General features: G+C 35.4%; 1 long non-coding RNA gene across 2 annotated transcripts; it reads left to right on the top strand.

Moving 5' to 3' along the window:
- Nucleotides 1-2,505: 2,505 nt before the first annotated feature.
- On the top strand, nucleotides 2,506-4,348 carry LOC124917203. 2 transcript variants are annotated; one of them, XR_007097083.1, is made up of 4 exons: nucleotides 2,506-2,574; nucleotides 3,262-3,367; nucleotides 3,718-3,762; nucleotides 3,942-4,348. It is a non-coding gene; the product is annotated as an uncharacterized LOC124917203 (long non-coding RNA). The 2 variants fall into 2 exon arrangements; XR_007097084.1 differs by lacking the exons at nucleotides 3,718-3,762; nucleotides 3,942-4,348 and adding an exon at nucleotides 3,505-3,534.
- The last annotated feature ends 2,664 nt before the right edge of the window (nucleotides 4,349-7,012 follow it).

The raw sequence follows: 7,012 nt of genomic DNA, 5'->3' as shown, positions 1-7,012 counted from the left end.
GACCACAACCCCAAAACTCTGAAAGCGGAAAACATCTCAAAATAAGTATATTTCTGATTGTTAATGATTTTATTTATTTAAAGGATATTTAATTCAAAAGACATTGCATGTTAATATGGATCATGAAAAAAATCAAATAAAAGTAATTCAATACAGATATGTCAAGATGTGTAGTCATAAACACTGAGCAAATCCATAAAATATTCCCTTCTACTTAAAAAAATTACTATATAACATTTTTTCATTTTAAAAAAAAGGTAGATTTTTTTTTATTGATATACAACAATCGGGGTGAAATTACATTAAGGTAAATGTTCACGGTATAACGTGATATATCCATAATTTTCTAATTTTCCAATTTAATCCACTATTTGTTAATCTAATTTAAAAAAAAGGTAAAATATGTGTTCATCCACTTGTTTCATTCAAAAAAATTCTTTTATTTTCTTCAAATTCACCACCACTCTAATTCTTGAATATGTTCCAACCAACGGAATGACAACACAAATAACATGTATACCATGGAAAAAATCAAACCAGTCATGAAAATAATAGTAGCCAAATCTATGTCAAATGGTCAATACTAAATGAAGTATCTAAATAAAACAAACTCTAAAAGATCACCATTAAAAAAAATTAACTATCATTAATAACATATAAATTATAGTAGTTGGAGTAGCAATGAAAATGTCCCCACGAGTTTTCATTTTTTTTTTGTTACTTTATTATTATATATATAAGGGTGTTAATGTGATTTAACAAGTTAGAGGCAAAATTTGATTAAAATAACAAAAAAAGTACAATGACTGTTTTGAAGAGGTCGGAAGTTCAGAAACGGTAAATATTGTTCATCGTCTTCCCAAAACAGACCCATCTACTGACCTTTTCGTGGATGGATATGTTTTGGTATCCACAGATGACTTTCGGCTAAAGAGGATTGTTCGATCGGTTGATAAGGAACAATCATGAAGTTTAATTTTTGTGGAACGACATCAATGGTCGACGGAGCTAGAATCTTGGTTGCATGATTAGTTAAAACTCGGATGATCATGATCCATGGATCAAAAAATTGCAATTAATGTTTGTTTACAGAGAGAAAGGTCCAGATTTCTAACATGCTTCACCCAAATACACTCGAAATCAATTAGTTAGAAATGAAATAGAAGGCCCATAATTAATACCGACCGAAGATATAGCGACACTTCGGTGTGAGTTTGTTTCAGTTTTGAGATGATCGATAAAGACAACTAGGTATGGATGAATTTGTTTGAGTCACCAAAACCCGACTATAAATTATGGTATGCCATGTGTTAGAATCTCAATAATTTTGATGCGAATTTTCAAGACATTATTTATCGCTCAAGTGACTTTTGCGCCACATGTCAAGTGATAATTTGTTCAGATATCGACACAGATTAACGTTACGAAAATATGAATTTTTTTAATGGCTTGAAATTATTACATTTTTTGAAGACCATGTCTTTCAAGATTTTCCAATACCCACATTTGAATTATTTATTTATACAAATATGTGGATATAGACAAAAAGTATGTGAAGTGAACAAATATTGTCTATTCATGCATTATCCGGATATATATCTCACACTAGAATAAGTTGAATATTGTGTTATTTTTTTATTTTTTTTCCTCGATAAACTCAATATGTTATTCTTGCACGATTTATTTTTGTTTTGTCCCATAATGAGAAACTTATAATTACTTCAGAAAATATATTAATGATCTTATTGGAAACACTCTCACCATATATATAATGACTCTCCTCTCATTTTGTTTCATATTAAGTGACAAATTCAATGTGTGTTCCTAACTGTTTTACTTGGGAATTTAAATAATACAACCCAAAAAAAAATAGACATAGACAATTATATATCTACTGTCGGGAAATTTGAGGAAATGACCCCAAAAAGGGGGCTAATTATGTTTGGTGCGGGCCACTAATTTTTATAGCGCTGGTGACCCCCAAATATTTTAATGACCATTATACCCATGCGTCACGCACCCTCCAGATGCGTGACGCACCCTGAACCCTATAAAGACTTAATTTTTTTTTCATTTTCGTTTCATTTTCTCTCTCATCCGGCCCCTTTCTTCCCCGTCTTCTCCGCTCCGCCGTGAAACCCTAATGGTGGCGGAGAAGATTTCCTCTTCTTTTTCAGCGATGAAGAACGAATCGAAGAGGCACCGTCGACCATTCCACTATATTCAATGGTCTAGAGCTGCGAAGAACTTCCAACGGCGAACTGCGGCTCCAACGGCGAACGAAGCAAATTTTTTCACTATATTCGTTTATATTTTGTGTTTATTTTGTTTACATATGATTGTTTGTGTTAATTTCCTTTACAAAACGTCATTGATTCGCCCTGATTTGTTGAATGCAGGTTGGTTGGTTGGATGCGTCAAGTAGGTGCGTCACGTAGGATGCGTCACGCAGGTGCGTCACGCAGGTGCGTCACGTAGGATGCGTAAGTAGGATGTGTCTCATCTGGTTAGCACATTCTTTTAGAAAATGAAGCAGATGCTTTTTGGTGCTTTCAACGAGCTATGCGGAAATTGGTAATTTTCCCATTTCTTGCTCTTTGTTTGTATAAGACTTATCTAGAAAAAGTGTATACTCACCAGGCCTGCTGAAATTTTTTACATGTTTGTACTTGTGTAAGTCAGTTTGATAAGCAACATTTTAACTTCTTTTTACATGTTTTCATTGGCTGTACTGTGAATTCACAAGCTACAACTTCAGTTGCTGAGAGTGTCCTATTGTTTTCTGAATCCACTCTGTTTTACTTTTACCTTTTTTGTCTTGAATTATGTGCTAGTGCACTACCTTGTTGTCTGTTTATTGTTTAAAAGCTCAATCTAATTTTTTTAAAATTGGTCTGACTTGAACCCATGATCTTACGGATACGAGTTTTTGCAGTCTAGCACTAAGCTAAATGAATCTTCATAACTCAATCTACTTCTTAAAAGAAATGTTTCTAGAATGTATTCGATGCTCTTGATTGGCATGGATCAGGTACTCTTGCTTGTTATATGGGACAATTCATTTTGCTTCAAATGGTTTTACAGTAAAAAGAAATAATGAGCATAACTGTCCACTTTAACTTTTTGAAATAAGGGGATCTATACTTCAACTATTTAAAGAATAAGTTTTTCAAAAACTTCTTAAATTGGGATATATCTTTTATTCTGCTTCATACTGGTTCTGGGGTTTGAGACTCATTAATTTTCTTGTCTTTGCGAAAGAGAGAGAATTTCAGGTCTGATGCGAACTCTATGGGAGTGCAAACTCAGTTGCGTGCCCTTTCAGGAATTGTTAGAGTTATTGATCCAAAGCTTCATCAACACCTTGGTATGACACAATTATGTTTTATATACAGCCTATCCATATATATTGTTTGTGATGATGGAAACATTAGTAGTATATAGAGTTTTTTTAGATCATTGGGAGTTTTGACAAACGTAACAACTCTATCACCAATTTGGCAGAGGCACTGGATGCCGGGGAATATCTTTTTGTTTTTGATGTTTCAATTGTGTGACTTGCTCTAGGATATTGCATTGTTATTTGAATGAACTCGGAAATACATTTCAAGAATGACGTCTCCAACTCTCCATTGTATCCTTTTGCAAATATAAGTCATACCCAATATTGAATTTCTCATTTTGATGTCTCACGTTACTGCTGAACATTGTTGTTAGGTTGGAAAATCATGGATTGGACCCAAATGCTGAAATTGTTCCCAAGTGAGTATGATATCAATTTCTTTATACATTCATACATATAAATCTTCAAATCCTTCATAAAACAACTAGACAAACAGGCACTTAAAAAGATTGCACATGCTACATTGTAATGTACTTTATTTGCTTATCCTATCTTGAAAATTTTATAGAAGTTGAAAGTAGCTTATTTGTTCATACAGGGGACCAATAACTGGGAAAATCGATCCACGGGCAATGCATGGAACTCCTTAGCATTGTCTCCAAAAAGTGATGGTGGCAGTGGTACTCGACCATCAACTGCAGCTAGCGATAGAGGGCATGAACCTGTTCCAAGTTCATGGGGTTCAAATTCTAGGCCATCATCAGCCTCTAGAGCATTGTCATCAAACCAATCAGCATTGACATCATTACGTCCTCACAATGCAGAAACAAGGCCTGGAAGTAGCTCACAAATAGTAATGTTAGGATATCATATGTTCTTACACAAATAGGAAAATGCATTTTCTCTTGCAATTGCAATCTGATGCATTATGGCAATTATTATAACTTCAAGTATGCTAATTACCATACCTATGTTAATTACCATACCTGAAGAATGATAAAAAATCACTTTATTATAGTATGGACTTGAGTGTGTAATGAGCTCTAAAATGAGTTTGTATGTAGAATTATATTTAGAAATGAAAAGTCTTTATTAGAGTTGTTTAGAACACTACTACTTCTAAGCCCAGAAAGATACAGGAGATGATGATAACTGAGAAGTTCTTGAAAACCTTCCCTAGACACTGTTGTTATGTATTATGTATGTAAGAATGTATGTATGAGCCCTAAAAGGCTTTCCATTTTATCCATGTAATTTTGGCTTTGACTTTGGCTTGTAGATGAATTATGGAAAGAGTGATTGGAGTTTTATTGGAGATTAATATGCCAAATTAATTCAAGCAATGTTCTTGTTTCTTCAAATGCTGATTATTATTAATAAAAAGTTTTTTGAGTTATATATCAACATATAGTTAAAAAATTAAACAATTTTTACTTGCAAAAGAAAATTAATTCAACTAAAAGAAAGACTAATAAATAAAAAAGAGTGTTATATTTTGCTATCTATTAAGAAGAAGCTAGCAATTCAGATTGATTAGCAAAGCCAAAAGATGATATCTTCCTGCTTCCTCCTTGACCATACTTTTCATTCCATTTTCGAAGCTCGTTCATGTTAGATGCCTCATCATTCGTAAACACTAGCCAAGAGAATTTTAGCCATGTTGTCTTCCTGCTTCCGCCATGGACTGTTTTAGCTAAGAAAATTTTGAATATCTTGACACTTTCACCAAACCACTGCAAACATCATTTGTAAACACAAGTGTTCAGTAGTTGTTTTCTTTCTATTAAGGGAAATCAATAGAAACAAAATAAAAATTAAATTCAACAGTTAGTTACCTCTGATAATAAAGTTGAGGTAGTTATGTTGATAAAACTTGTGCTTGCTTTAGTTGCAAGTGCCTTAGCAATAAGGTTTTCCCAATTTCAGGAGGTCCAAAAAGTAATATCCCCTTGCAAAGCTAAAACAAACAAACAAAAGTATATTTTTTTTTCTTTTATAAATGGGAGTATTATGATGAAATAGACTAATGAAACAGTACTACTAGTAGTAATTCAATCATTCTTCTTCTATTTAACGATTTAAGAGGCATATGCGTGACGCACCTGCTTGACGCACCTGCTTGACGCACCTGCGTTACGCACCCGGATTCCGCCGCAACGGTGACATTCACCTACTCAATCCCTAATCACTAAACCTTAACAAACAATGCGTCGAAAGAGAGAAATAAAGAAAGAAGGAAGAATACAGTTTACAGATTATGAATATATAATGAATCTGAAATGCAAAAAGCTACAAAATGATCCATTTGTGGTAACCTGTAATCTGTAATCTGAAGGATAATAGCGAACATCTCCTTCGTTGGGATTCCGCCGTCTTCGTCGGGGTCTTCGTCGGGGATCGTCGTCGGGGGTGTTCTTTTTAGAGAGATGGAGGAGAATGAGAAGTGAAGAAAGAGAAAAGAAAGAAAGAAATGGGAAGAACTGGATTTTTTTTTATTATATAGTAAGGGTATTGTGGACTTTTCACAATGCCCTCGGGTGCGTCACGCAACCGGAGGGTGCGTGACGCAATAGGGGTATTTTCGGCAGAAATTCTTTTGAGGGTCACCAGCGCTATAAAAATTAGTGGCCCGCACCAAACATAATTAGCCCCCTTTTTGGGGTCATTTCCTCAAATTTCCCGTATAGGCGACGACGACGACGCAAGAGAGATGTTAGGATCGGGGACGCCCTTGGAGGACCGAGGTGTTTCTGGTTTCAGGAAGGGTGGCCTCTTACACAACACACAACACTTTGGTGATAGTCCGGTTAAAGACTATAACCGTTCTCAGCACTTCGCAAACTGTCACAGACTCTTGAACCGGGTTCAAGGGCGGAAATGTCTGTTTCAGTCTGAAGCAACGTATGCGACTTAGATGATGTTTAGAAGGAGTCGGTTTTAAAGATATGAGTGGACCGGTTTTTGATATACAGAGTAAGATTGTTTTGGTTAGATTAAGTGAGTAGGCAGTAAATGAAGGAAATAACACGAGACAAGGTTTTTATGGATGTTCGGAGCAAACCCTCCTACGTCACCCTTCTTCTCAGATTATGAGAAGGATCTCCACTAACTTGAATGTTACAACACTCACACAATGCCGAACGAGCCTTATTCGCTACTCGTCGGTTACACCACTCACTATGATGTAATACAATAACTCAATATAACAACAATGATTTCAATAAATGAAACAACTATTTAGATTTCTTTCTCTCTCTTGCTTGTTTCAGAACTGTTGAATGTCAATTTGATGCTTGACAAAATTTCTTCCTTGGCTTCTATTTATATGAAAAATATGACAACGGTCATATTTTCTCTCTCCAGGAGATTGACCGCTGGAAACCGGTAATGATCAAGAGGCTTGCACGCCTTCCCTCTTGGACAGATCAATTTGGACACATGGAAGACATGCGCTTAGCCAGTTTGCATTTTGGACACATGGCAGACATGCACTTAGCCGGTTTGCATTTTGGACACATGGCAGACATGCACTTAGCCGGTTTGCATTTTGGACACATGGCAGACATGCACTTAGTCGGTCGCCTGTTTCAAAGATTTGTTAGAGATCTTGGATAAGCCTGCCTGACAGCTACTTGGAGGTTGCTTCTGGATTTAGACAAGCATGCCTGA

The sequence above is a fragment of the Impatiens glandulifera genome, unplaced genomic scaffold, assembly GCF_907164915.1.
Source record: "Impatiens glandulifera unplaced genomic scaffold, dImpGla2.1, whole genome shotgun sequence".
NCBI lineage: Eukaryota > Viridiplantae > Streptophyta > Magnoliopsida > Ericales > Balsaminaceae > Impatiens > Impatiens glandulifera.
Note: the sequence above shows the minus strand (reverse complement) of the source record. Positions and strands in the feature narration are given on the sequence as shown.